Below are 14,892 nucleotides of genomic sequence, written 5' to 3' on the forward strand. Positions count from 1 at the left end.
ACATGCGAGTGACTTGATCACTTTATCTATATATTTATATTTGAATAAGAAGGAACAATTTGATGCAGCAAATCCACGTTGGTTAAAAATTACCAGATAGGGGGCCTCCTGGGTGGCTCAGTGGTTTAGGCCTCTGCCTTCGGCTCAGGTCATGATTTCAGGGTCCTGGGATGGAGCCCCACATTGGGATCTCTGCTCAGTGGGGAGCCTGCTTCCCCCCTCTCTCTCTGCCTCCCTCTCTACCTACTTGTGATCTGTCTGTCGAATGGGTAAATAAGATCTTAAAAAAAAGAATTACTAGATGTGAAATACATCGAGGGTATGGGAAGGAAAATGATGTCACCAGATCTGACTAGGAAGTGGTTGATGCCTGAATTAAAGTGCTACAAAAAGAGTAAAGACCTGGGAAATATATGGGGTAAAAATCCCTAGAAAAACAGCAATAATAACTGGCTGCTCTTTATAGACCAGATCCTGCGATAGGCAAAGAAGAGCTGGTTTTAGCCAGAAGATGATCTCCGTTTGTCTTCATGATCTGGCATTTCCTGCAAGCCAGGCATGGGGCTCTGCACTAGAGCTGCAAATGCTGGGTCCCTCATTGTCCCTTTTCTCTTCTCAGGGGGACAACGGGCATGTCCATGATGCAGTGTGACAGGCTTTACCACAGGGAGATTTGTTGGCTTCCAAGAAAGACTAACATAGTTGAGATGGTTCTAGCGGCCTTCTAGCACAGGGTCTCATGAGGCAGGGATTCTAGCCACTGGCTGTGCAAGGCATGAGGCCTGTTAGTGATTCTATTTTTTCCTCTGCAGAATAGGTCTTTCTACATTCCAGGTCCTTTCTACCCCAATAAATAATGTGGCGATTCTCTCAGTGAGTTGTACTATTGGTTTAAACAGCCAACTGTCTCTTTAAAAGGACTTTTGTTTAAATTCCTTTAAAAAAAGTCCTTTCAAAAAAATCTTTTTTCTTTATTTTTTATTTTTTATCCCATATGTTTACTCTGATCATGGAACTTTGTCATTTTGACCTTCTCTGCTGGTTAAAATATTCTTCATCATCAGCACCTACTGCTCTCCTCTCCTGGTGGTCTCTCCGGAAGGGGTCTTCTCTAGCTCTTCTAGCAGGTGATGGGCACTTCCCCTCTACCCCTGTTGCCAGACCAGCCTTACCTATCCTGCAGGGTCAGGTCGGCCTGGCCCTTTATCTGTTGTTCTCCTCTGAGTGGTTAGATTTTCATAGATCCCGTGCTTTGCTTTTGTCAGGATTTACCTGGATTATCAAAACCCTTTTCTTGTGCCAGTGAAGCCTAAGAAACAGTCCTAATGAGAGAACCAGGAACTCAAACAGATCATATTTATCCTGCATGTTCTGTCCAAAATGAAAAATTCATTTCAGAGGAGCCTCAAGATCTCTGAGAAGGGAAGTTTCACCAACTCTGTCATGTAGGGGCATCAATTCCGATTCTGTGTCAATTTTCCTACTTTTCCAGCTAGTAATCCTCTCCATCAGAATGCCCACTCTCAACCGTTTCCTCTTTCAAAGGCAGTTGCTCCTAGAGTCTGCACATGGCACTTGGGGCCTGCTGGTCGTTGGCTACTGCCCTCTGTACCTTGGGTCTAACAGCTGCGGGGCATCAAGATGAGCACGTCTCTTGTTCTAGGACTTAATATAGTTTGGGGCACATGGTAAGCAATAATCACTACTTTAGTTGATCCAAGTGTTGGATCTTTCTTAATTATTCTACTACCACAATTTACTTGTTCTAAGATTTGTCCCCTCCCCCCATTTTAATATCTCTTAAGGTGGCACTCACCTTGCACTTGATGACATATCCTACTTTAACTGACAGCATTTCTCTTTCTTAGTCGAACATAAACTATAGTGCATCTTACCCTTGATGAAAGCTAGGATGCAATTAAATACTCTATTACGGTTACAATTCTGATATTTGAAATCCTCCGGTAGCTCCCTGTGCCCCCACAGTGTAGTACCTCACCTCCTCGCCATAGTATACAAACCTTCTCACCCCCAGTGTTAACCCCGGGGCTCAGCCTCCATCCCCAGGTGATGCTGCCAGATCAGCTCTCGGTTGTCATGAACTTGCTGTAGTTTCCCGAATGCACTGTGCTGTCTCCTGGCACTTTGAAACTTGACACACTCATCCTCATTCTTCGCATTGCCCTTGTCTATCACCTCCCCTGAAAATCTGTTTCTAAGTGGCTTTTCCCAGCTCCCACCTACCCTTGGCAGTCTTTTATCTCCCTGTGGTAAAGCCTGTCACACTGCATCATGGACATGCCCGTTGTCCCCCTGAGAAGAGAAAAGGGACAATGAGGGACCCAGCATTTGCAGCTCTAGTGCAGAGCCCCATGCCTGGCTTGCAGGAAATGCCAGATCATGAAGACAAACGGAGATCATCTTCTGGCTAAAACCAGCTCTTCTTTGCCTATCGCAGGATCTGGTCAATAAAGAGCAGCCAGTTATTATTGCTGTTTTTCTAGGGATTTTTACCCCATATATTTCCCAGGTCTTTACTCTTTTTGTAGCACTTTAATTCAGGCTTCAACCACTTCCTAGTCAGATCAGGTGAAATCATTTTCCTTCCCATACCCTCGATGTATTTCACATCTAGTAATTCTTTTTTTTAAGATCTTATTTACCCATTTCACAGACAGATCACAAGTAGGTAGAGAGGGAGGCAGAGAGAGAGAGGGAAGCAGGCTCCCCGCTGAGCAGAGATCCCAATGTGGGGCTCCATCCCAGGACCCTGAATTCATGACCTGAGCCGAAGGCAGACGCCTAAACCACTGAGGCACCCAGGAGGCCCCCTATCTGATAATTTTTAACCAATGTGGATTTGCTGCATCAAATAGTTTCTTCTTCTTCAAATATAAATATATAGATAAAGTGATCAAGTCACTTGCATGTCTTAGGAGAATGTCATACCTTTAGTAGCAATCTTGAAATCGTGGCCATTGGTTTTGATTTTTGTTTTGGTTAGATTTGGTTCGGTTTTGTCATTTTAAAAATCCCTCCAGCCCTTGGCTCTGTCTGACCTGATTGCTTTCAGCTGTTTCTGCAACAAAATTGTCCCGGCAGCGAAAACTCTCATTGTTTACAGTGGCGCCCACTTCTGAACACTTTGTTAATAAAAAGCTTTTTTTTTTTTTTCCAGCTATACTAAATGTGGAACAACCATGAGGTATTTCAAAGAGGTGAACCACCGATAAATTTCTCTAAGGGTGGGGTGAGGGTTACTCAAAAAGGAACTTGACAAGGCTTTTAAAGATATCGACAATCATTATAACATAACGTGAATGATTGTTACCGTGCTCTTAACTGGGCAAACACTTGTTGGCTTACATGAAAGACTAACATAGTTGAGATGGTTCTAGCGGCCTTCTAGCACAGGGTCTCATGAGGCAGGGATTCTAGCCACTGGCTGTGCAAGGCATGAGGCCTGTTAGTGATTCTATTTTTTCCTCTGCAGAATAGGTCTTTCTACATTCAAGGTCCTTTCTACCCCAATAAATAATGTGGCGATTCTCTCAGTGAGTTGTACTATTGGTTTAAACAGCCAACTGTCTCTTTAAAAGGACTTTTGTTTAAATTCCTTTAAAAAAAAGTCCTTTCAAAAAAATCATTTTTCTTTATTTTTTATTTTTTATCCCATATGTTTACTCTGATCGTGGAACTTTGTCATTTTGACCTTCTCTGCTGGTTAAAATATTCTTCATCAGCAGCACCTACTGCTCTCCTCTCCTGGTGGTCTCTCCAGAAGGGGTCTTCTCTAGCTCTTCTAGCAGGTGATGGGCACTTCCCCTCTACCCCTGTTGCCAGACCAGCCTTACGTATCCTGCAGGTTCAGGTCGGCCTGGCCCTTTATCTGTTGTTCTCCTCTGAGTGGTTAGATTTTCATAGATCCCGTGCTTTGCTTTTGTCAGGATTTACCTGGATTATCAAAACCCTTTTCTTGTGCCAGTGATGCCTAAGAAACAGTCCTAATGAGAGAACCAGGAATTCAAACAGATCATATTTATCCTGAATGTTCTGTCCAAAATGAATAATTCATTTCAGAGGAGCCTCAAGATCTCTGAGAAGGGAAGTTTCACCAACTCTGTCATGTAGGGGCATCAATTTGTCCCCTCCCCCCATTTTAATATCTCTTAAGGTGGCACTCACCTTGCACTTGATGACATATCTTACTTTAACTGACAGCATTTCTCTTTCTTAGTCGAACATAAACTATAGTGCATCTTACCCTTGATGAAAGCTAGGATGCAATTAAATACTCTATTACGGTTACGATTCTGATATTTGAAATCCTCCGGTAGCTCCCTGTGCCCCCACAGTGTAGTACCTCACCTCCTCGCCATAGTATACAAACCTTCCTACCCCCAGTGTTAACCCCGGGGCTCACCCTCCGTCCCCAGGTGATGCTGCCAGATCAGCTCTCGGTTGTCATGAACTTGCTGTAGTTTCTCGAATGCACTGTGCTGTCTCCTGGCACTTTGAAACTTGACACACTCATCCTCATTCTTCGCTTTGCCCTTGTCTATCACCTCCCCTGAAAATCTGTTCCTAAGTGGCTTTTCCCAGCTACCACCTACCCTTGGCAGTCTTTTATCTCCCTGTGGTAAAGCCTGTCACACTGCATCATGGACATGCCCGTTGTCCCCCTGAGAAGAGAAAAGGGACAATGAGGGACCCAGCATTTGCAGCTCTAGTGCAGAGCCCCATGCCTGGCTTGCAGGAAATGCCAGATCATGAAGACAAACGGAGATCATCTTCTGGCTAAAACCAGCTCTTCTTTGCCTATTGCAGGATCTGGTCTATAAAGAGCAGCCAGTTATTATTGCTGTTTTTCTAGGGATTTTTACCCCATATATTTCCCAGGTCTTTACTCTTTTTGTAGCACTTTAATTCAGGCTTCAACCACTTCCTAGTCAGATCAGGTGAAGTCATTTTCCTTCCCATACCCTCGATGTATTTCACATCTAGTAATTCTTTTTTTTAAGATCTTATTTACCCATTTGACAGACAGATCACAAGTAGGTAGAGAGGGAGGCAGAGAGAGAGGGGGGAAGCAGGATCCCCGCTGAGCAGAGATCCCAATGTGGGGCTCCATCCCGGACCCTGAAATCATGACCTGAGCCGAAGGCAGAGGCCTAAACCACTGAGCCACCCAGGAGCCCCCATATCTGGTAATTTTTAACCAACGTGGATTTGCTGCATCAAATAGTTCCTACTTCTTCAAATATAAATATATAAATAAAGTGATCAAGTCACTCGCATGTCTTAGGAGAATGTCATACCTTTAGTAGCAATCTTGAAATCGTGGCCATTGGTTTTGATTTTTGTTTTGATTAGATGTGGTTCGGTTTTTGTCATTTTAAAAATCCCTCTAGCCCTTGGCTCTTTCTGACCTGATTGCTTTCATCTGTTTCTGCAACAAAATTGTCCCTGCAGCGAAAACTCTCATTGTTTACAGTGGCGCCCCCTTCTGAACACTTTGTTAATAAAAAGCTTTTTTTTTTTTTTTTCGGGCTATGGTAAATGTGGAACAACCATGAGGTATTTCAAAGAGGTGAACCACAGATAAATTTCTCTAAGGGTGGGGTGAGGGTTACTCAAAAAGGAACTTGACAAGGCTTTTAAAGATATCGACAATCATTATAACATAACGTGAATGATTGTTACCGTGCTCTTAACTGGGCAAACACTTGTTGGCTTCCAAGAAAGACTAACATAGTTGAGATGGTTCTAGCGGCCTTCTGTCACAGGGTCTCATGAGGCAGGGATTCTAGCCACTGGCTGTGCAAGGCATGAGGCCTGTTAGTGATTCTATTTTTTCCTCTGCAGAATAGGTCTTTCTACATTCCAGGTCCTTTCTACCCCAATAAATAATGTGGCGATTTTCTCAGTGAGTTGTACTATTGGTTTAAACAGCCAACTGTCTCTTTAAAAGGACTTTTGTTTAAATTCCTTTAAAAAAAGTCCTTTCAAAAAAATCTTTTTTCTTTATTTTTTATTTTTTATCCCATATGTTTACTCTGATCGTGGAACTTTGTCATTTTGACCTTCTCTGCTGGTTAAAATATTCTTCATCATCAGCACCTACTGCTCTCCTCTCCTGGTGGTCTCTCCGGAAGGAGTCTTCTCTAGCTCTTCTAGCAGGTGATGGGCACTTCCCCTCTACCCCTGTTGCCAGACCAGCCTTACCTATCCTGCAGGGTCAGGTCAGCCTGGCCCTTTATCTGTGTTCTCCTCTGAGTGGTTAGATTTTCATAGATCCCTTGCTTTGCTTTTGTCAGGATTTACCTGGATTATCAAAACCCTTTTCTTGTGCCAGTGAAGCCTAAGAAACAGTCCTAATGAGAGAACCAGGAACTCAAACAGATCATATTTATCCTGAATGTTCTGTCCAAAATGAAAAATTCATTTCAGAGGAGCCTCAAGATCTCTGAGAAGGGAAGTTTCACCAACTCTGTCATGTAGGGGCATCAATTCCGATTCGGTGTCAATTTTCCTACTTTCCTAGCTAGTAATCCTCTCCATCAGAAAGCCCACTCTCAACCGTTTCCTCTTTCAAAGGCAGTTGCTCCTAGAGTCTGCACATGGCACTTGGGGCCTGCTGGTCGTTGGCTACTGCCCTCTGTACCTTGGGTCTAACAGCTGCGGGGCATCAAGATGAGCACGTCTCTTGTTCTAGGACTTAATATAGTTTGGGGCACATGGTAAGCAATAATCACTTCTTTAGTTGATCCAAGTGTTGGATCTTTCTTAATTATTCTACTACCACAATTTACTTGTTCTAAGATTTGTCCCCTCCCCCCATTTTAATATCTCTTAAGGTGGCACTCACCTTGCACTTGATGACATATCCTACTTTAACTGACAGCATTTCTCTTTCTTAGTCGAACATAAACTATAGTGCATCTTACCCTTGATGAAAGCTAGGATGCAATTAAATACTCTATTACGGTTACGATTCTGATATTTGAAATCCTCCGGTAGCTCCCTGTGCCCCCACAGTGTAGTACCTCACCTCCTCGCCATAGTATACAAACCTTCTCACCCCCAGTGTTAACCCCGGGGCTCAGCCTCCATCCCCAGGTGATGCTGCCAGATCAGCTGTCGGTTGTCATGAACTTGCTGTAGTTTCCCGAATGCACTGTATTGTCTCCTGGCACTTTGAAACTTGACACACTCATCCTCATTCTTCGCTTTGCCCTTGTCTATCACCTCCCCTGAAAATCTGTTTCTAAGTGGCTTTTCCCAGCTACCACCTACCCTTGGCAGTCTTTTATCTCCCTGTGGTAAAGCCTGTCACACTGCATCATGGACATGCCCGTTGTCCCCATGAGAAGAGAAAAGGGACAATGAGGGACCCAGCATTTGCAGCTCTAGTGCAGAGCCCCATGCCTGGCTTGGAGGAAATGCCAGATCATGAAGACAAACGGAGATCATCTTCTGGCTAAAACCAGCTCTTCTTTGCCTATCGCAGGATCTGGTCTATAAAGAGCAGCCAGTTATTATTGCTGTTTTTCTAGGGATTTTTACCCCATATATTTCCCAGGTCTTTACTCTTTTTGTAGCACTTTAATTCAGGCTTCAACCACTTCCTAGTCAGATCAGGTGAAGTCATTTTCCTTCCCATACCCTCGATGTATTTCACATCTAGTAATTCTTTTTTTTAAGATCTTATTTACCCATTTCACAGACAGATCACAAGTAGGTAGAGAGGGAGGCAGAGAGAGAGGGGGGAAGCAGGATCCCCGCTGAGCAGAGATCCCAATGTGGGGCTCCATCCCAGGACCCTGAAATCATGACCTGAGCTGAAGGCAGAGGCCTAAACCACTGAGCCACCCAGGAGCCCCCATATCTGGTAATTTTTAACCAACGTGGATTTGCTGCATCAAATAGTTCCTTCTTCTTCAAATATAAATATATAAATAAAGTGATCAAGTCACTCGCATGTCTTAGGAGAATGTTATACCTTTAGTAGCAATCTTGAAATCGTGGCCATTGGTTTTGATTTTTGTTTTGGTTAGATGTGGTTCGGTTTTTGTCATTTTAAAAATCCCTCTAGCCCTTGGCTCTGTCTGACCTGATTGCTTTCAGCTGTTTCTGCAACAAAATTGTCCCTGCAGCGAAAACTCTCATTGTTTACAGTGGCGCCCCCTTCTGAACACTTTGTTAATAAAAAGCTTTTTTTTTTCTTTCGGGCTATGGTAAATGTGGAACAACCATGAGGTATTTCAAAGAGGTGAACCACAGATAAATTTCTCTAAGGGTGGGGTGAGGGTTACTCAAAAAAGAACTTGACAAGGCTTTTAAAGATATCGACAATCATTATAACATAACGTGAATGATTGTTACCGTGCTCTTAACTGGGCAAACACTTGTTGGCTTCCAAGAAAGACTAACATAGTTGAGATGGTTCTAGCGGCCTTCTAGCACAGGATCTCATGAGGCAGGGATTCTAGCCACTGGCTGTGCAAGGCATGAGGCCTGTTAGTGATTCTATTTTTTCCTCTGCAGAATAGGTCTTTCTACATTCCAGGTCCTTTCTACCCCAATAAATAATGTGGCGATTCTCTCAGTGAGTTGTACTATTGGTTTAAACAGCCAACTGTCTCTTTAAAAGGACTTTTGTTTAAATTCCTTTAAAAAAAGTCCTTTCAAAAAAATCTTTTTTCTTTATTTTTTATTTTTTATCCCATATGTTTACTCTGATCATGGAACTTTGTCATTTTGACCTTCTCTGCTGGTTAAAATATTCTTCATCATCAGCACCTACTGCTCTCCTCTCCTGGTGGTCTCTCCGGAAGGGGTCTTCTCTAGCTCTTCTAGCAGGTGATGGGCACTTCCCCTCTACCCCTGTTGCCAGACCAGCCTTACCTATCCTGCAGGGTCAGGTCGGCCTGGCCCTTTATCTGTTGTTCTCCTCTGAGTGGTTAGATTTTCATAGATCCCGTGCTTTGCTTTTGTCAGGATTTACCTGGATTATCAAAACCCTTTTCTTGTGCCAGTGAAGCCTAAGAAACAGTCCTAATGAGAGAACCAGGAACTCAAACAGATCATATTTATCCTGCATGTTCTGTCCAAAATGAAAAATTCATTTCAGAGGAGCCTCAAGATCTCTGAGAAGGGAAGTTTCACCAACTCTGTCATGTAGGGGCATCAATTCCGATTCTGTGTCAATTTTCCTACTTTTCCAGCTAGTAATCCTCTCCATCAGAATGCCCACTCTCAACCGTTTCCTCTTTCAAAGGCAGTTGCTCCTAGAGTCTGCACATGGCACTTGGGGCCTGCTGGTCGTTGGCTACTGCCCTCTGTACCTTGGGTCTAACAGCTGCGGGGCATCAAGATGAGCACGTCTCTTGTTCTAGGACTTAATATAGTTTGGGGCACATGGTAAGCAATAATCACTACTTTAGTTGATCCAAGTGTTGGATCTTTCTTAATTATTCTACTACCACAATTTACTTGTTCTAAGATTTGTCCCCTCCCCCCATTTTAATATCTCTTAAGGTGGCACTCACCTTGCACTTGATGACATATCCTACTTTAACTGACAGCATTTCTCTTTCTTAGTCGAACATAAACTATAGTGCATCTTACCCTTGATGAAAGCTAGGATGCAATTAAATACTCTATTACGGTTACAATTCTGATATTTGAAATCCTCCGGTAGCTCCCTGTGCCCCCACAGTGTAGTACCTCACCTCCTCGCCATAGTATACAAACCTTCTCACCCCCAGTGTTAACCCCGGGGCTCAGCCTCCATCCCCAGGTGATGCTGCCAGATCAGCTCTCGGTTGTCATGAACTTGCTGTAGTTTCCCGAATGCACTGTGCTGTCTCCTGGCACTTTGAAACTTGACACACTCATCCTCATTCTTCGCATTGCCCTTGTCTATCACCTCCCCTGAAAATCTGTTTCTAAGTGGCTTTTCCCAGCTCCCACCTACCCTTGGCAGTCTTTTATCTCCCTGTGGTAAAGCCTGTCACACTGCATCATGGACATGCCCGTTGTCCCCCTGAGAAGAGAAAAGGGACAATGAGGGACCCAGCATTTGCAGCTCTAGTGCAGAGCCCCATGCCTGGCTTGCAGGAAATGCCAGATCATGAAGACAAACGGAGATCATCTTCTGGCTAAAACCAGCTCTTCTTTGCCTATCGCAGGATCTGGTCAATAAAGAGCAGCCAGTTATTATTGCTGTTTTTCTAGGGATTTTTACCCCATATATTTCCCAGGTCTTTACTCTTTTTGTAGCACTTTAATTCAGGCTTCAACCACTTCCTAGTCAGATCAGGTGAAATCATTTTCCTTCCCATACCCTCGATGTATTTCACATCTAGTAATTCTTTTTTTTAAGATCTTATTTACCCATTTCACAGACAGATCACAAGTAGGTAGAGAGGGAGGCAGAGAGAGAGAGGGAAGCAGGCTCCCCGCTGAGCAGAGATCCCAATGTGGGGCTCCATCCCAGGACCCTGAATTCATGACCTGAGCCGAAGGCAGACGCCTAAACCACTGAGGCACCCAGGAGGCCCCCTATCTGATAATTTTTAACCAATGTGGATTTGCTGCATCAAATAGTTTCTTCTTCTTCAAATATAAATATATAGATAAAGTGATCAAGTCACTTGCATGTCTTAGGAGAATGTCATACCTTTAGTAGCAATCTTGAAATCGTGGCCATTGGTTTTGATTTTTGTTTTGGTTAGATTTGGTTCGGTTTTGTCATTTTAAAAATCCCTCCAGCCCTTGGCTCTGTCTGACCTGATTGCTTTCAGCTGTTTCTGCAACAAAATTGTCCCGGCAGCGAAAACTCTCATTGTTTACAGTGGCGCCCACTTCTGAACACTTTGTTAATAAAAAGCTTTTTTTTTTTTTTCCAGCTATACTAAATGTGGAACAACCATGAGGTATTTCAAAGAGGTGAACCACCGATAAATTTCTCTAAGGGTGGGGTGAGGGTTACTCAAAAAGGAACTTGACAAGGCTTTTAAAGATATCGACAATCATTATAACATAACGTGAATGATTGTTACCGTGCTCTTAACTGGGCAAACACTTGTTGGCTTACATGAAAGACTAACATAGTTGAGATGGTTCTAGCGGCCTTCTAGCACAGGGTCTCATGAGGCAGGGATTCTAGCCACTGGCTGTGCAAGGCATGAGGCCTGTTAGTGATTCTATTTTTTCCTCTGCAGAATAGGTCTTTCTACATTCAAGGTCCTTTCTACCCCAATAAATAATGTGGCGATTCTCTCAGTGAGTTGTACTATTGGTTTAAACAGCCAACTGTCTCTTTAAAAGGACTTTTGTTTAAATTCCTTTAAAAAAAAGTCCTTTCAAAAAAATCATTTTTCTTTATTTTTTATTTTTTATCCCATATGTTTACTCTGATCGTGGAACTTTGTCATTTTGACCTTCTCTGCTGGTTAAAATATTCTTCATCAGCAGCACCTACTGCTCTCCTCTCCTGGTGGTCTCTCCAGAAGGGGTCTTCTCTAGCTCTTCTAGCAGGTGATGGGCACTTCCCCTCTACCCCTGTTGCCAGACCAGCCTTACGTATCCTGCAGGTTCAGGTCGGCCTGGCCCTTTATCTGTTGTTCTCCTCTGAGTGGTTAGATTTTCATAGATCCCGTGCTTTGCTTTTGTCAGGATTTACCTGGATTATCAAAACCCTTTTCTTGTGCCAGTGATGCCTAAGAAACAGTCCTAATGAGAGAACCAGGAATTCAAACAGATCATATTTATCCTGAATGTTCTGTCCAAAATGAATAATTCATTTCAGAGGAGCCTCAAGATCTCTGAGAAGGGAAGTTTCACCAACTCTGTCATGTAGGGGCATCAATTTGTCCCCTCCCCCCATTTTAATATCTCTTAAGGTGGCACTCACCTTGCACTTGATGACATATCTTACTTTAACTGACAGCATTTCTCTTTCTTAGTCGAACATAAACTATAGTGCATCTTACCCTTGATGAAAGCTAGGATGCAATTAAATACTCTATTACGGTTACGATTCTGATATTTGAAATCCTCCGGTAGCTCCCTGTGCCCCCACAGTGTAGTACCTCACCTCCTCGCCATAGTATACAAACCTTCTTACCCCCAGTGTTAACCCCGGGGCTCACCCTCCGTCCCCAGGTGATGCTGCCAGATCAGCTCTCGGTTGTCATGAACTTGCTGTAGTTTCTCGAATGCACTGTGCTGTCTCCTGGCACTTTGAAACTTGACACACTCATCCTCATTCTTCGCTTTGCCCTTGTCTATCACCTCCCCTGAAAATCTGTTCCTAAGTGGCTTTTCCCAGCTACCACCTACCCTTGGCAGTCTTTTATCTCCCTGTGGTAAAGCCTGTCACACTGCATCATGGACATGCCCGTTGTCCCCCTGAGAAGAGAAAAGGGACAATGAGGGACCCAGCATTTGCAGCTCTAGTGCAGAGCCCCATGCCTGGCTTGCAGGAAATGCCAGATCATGAAGACAAACGGAGATCATCTTCTGGCTAAAACCAGCTCTTCTTTGCCTATTGCAGGATCTGGTCTATAAAGAGCAGCCAGTTATTATTGCTGTTTTTCTAGGGATTTTTACCCCATATATTTCCCAGGTCTTTACTCTTTTTGTAGCACTTTAATTCAGGCTTCAACCACTTCCTAGTCAGATCAGGTGAAGTCATTTTCCTTCCCATACCCTCGATGTATTTCACATCTAGTAATTCTTTTTTTTAAGATCTTATTTACCCATTTGACAGACAGATCACAAGTAGGTAGAGAGGGAGGCAGAGAGAGAGGGGGGAAGCAGGCTCCCCGCTGAGCAGAGATCCCAATGTGGGGCTCCATCCCGGACCCTGAAATCATGACCTGAGCCGAAGGCAGAGGCCTAAACCACTGAGCCACCCAGGAGCCCCCATATCTGGTAATTTTTAACCAACGTGGATTTGCTGCATCAAATAGTTCCTACTTCTTCAAATATAAATATATAAATAAAGTGATCAAGTCACTCGCATGTCTTAGGAGAATGTCATACCTTTAGTAGCAATCTTGAAATCGTGGCCATTGGTTTTGATTTTTGTTTTGATTAGATGTGGTTCGGTTTTTGTCATTTTAAAAATCCCTCTAGCCCTTGGCTCTTTCTGACCTGATTGCTTTCATCTGTTTCTGCAACAAAATTGTCCCTGCAGCGAAAACTCTCATTGTTTACAGTGGCGCCCCCTTCTGAACACTTTGTTAATAAAAAGCTTTTTTTTTTTTTTTTCGGGCTATGGTAAATGTGGAACAACCATGAGGTATTTCAAAGAGGTGAACCACAGATAAATTTCTCTAAGGGTGGGGTGAGGGTTACTCAAAAAGGAACTTGACAAGGCTTTTAAAGATATCGACAATCATTATAACATAACGTGAATGATTGTTACCGTGCTCTTAACTGGGCAAACACTTGTTGGCTTCCAAGAAAGACTAACATAGTTGAGATGGTTCTAGCGGCCTTCTGTCACAGGGTCTCATGAGGCAGGGATTCTAGCCACTGGCTGTGCAAGGCATGAGGCCTGTTAGTGATTCTATTTTTTCCTCTGCAGAATAGGTCTTTCTACATTCCAGGTCCTTTCTACCCCAATAAATAATGTGGCGATTTTCTCAGTGAGTTGTACTATTGGTTTAAACAGCCAACTGTCTCTTTAAAAGGACTTTTGTTTAAATTCCTTTAAAAAAAGTCCTTTCAAAAAAATCTTTTTTCTTTATTTTTTATTTTTTATCCCATATGTTTACTCTGATCGTGGAACTTTGTCATTTTGACCTTCTCTGCTGGTTAAAATATTCTTCATCATCAGCACCTACTGCTCTCCTCTCCTGGTGGTCTCTCCGGAAGGAGTCTTCTCTAGCTCTTCTAGCAGGTGATGGGCACTTCCCCTCTACCCCTGTTGCCAGACCAGCCTTACCTATCCTGCAGGGTCAGGTCAGCCTGGCCCTTTATCTGTGTTCTCCTCTGAGTGGTTAGATTTTCATAGATCCCTTGCTTTGCTTTTGTCAGGATTTACCTGGATTATCAAAACCCTTTTCTTGTGCCAGTGAAGCCTAAGAAACAGTCCTAATGAGAGAACCAGGAACTCAAACAGATCATATTTATCCTGAATGTTCTGTCCAAAATGAAAAATTCATTTCAGAGGAGCCTCAAGATCTCTGAGAAGGGAAGTTTCACCAACTCTGTCATGTAGGGGCATCAATTCCGATTCGGTGTCAATTTTCCTACTTTCCTAGCTAGTAATCCTCTCCATCAGAAAGCCCACTCTCAACCGTTTCCTCTTTCAAAGGCAGTTGCTCCTAGAGTCTGCACATGGCACTTGGGGCCTGCTGGTCGTTGGCTACTGCCCTCTGTACCTTGGGTCTAACAGCTGCGGGGCATCAAGATGAGCACGTCTCTTGTTCTAGGACTTAATATAGTTTGGGGCACATGGTAAGCAATAATCACTTCTTTAGTTGATCCAAGTGTTGGATCTTTCTTAATTATTCTACTACCACAATTTACTTGTTCTAAGATTTGTCCCCTCCCCCCATTTTAATATCTCTTAAGGTGGCACTCACCTTGCACTTGATGACATATCCTACTTTAACTGACAGCATTTCTCTTTCTTAGTCGAACATAAACTATAGTGCATCTTACCCTTGATGAAAGCTAGGATGCAATTAAATACTCTATTACGGTTACGATTCTGATATTTGAAATCCTCCGGTAGCTCCCTGTGCCCCCACAGTGTAGTACCTCACCTCCTCGCCATAGTATACAAACCTTCTCACCCCCAGTGTTAACCCCGGGGCTCAGCCTCCATCCCCAGGTGATGCTGCCAGATCAGCTGTCGGTTGTCATGAACTT

Source organism: Mustela nivalis, assembly GCF_964662115.1.
Source record: "Mustela nivalis genome assembly, chromosome: 3".
Taxonomy (NCBI): domain Eukaryota; kingdom Metazoa; phylum Chordata; class Mammalia; order Carnivora; family Mustelidae; genus Mustela; species Mustela nivalis.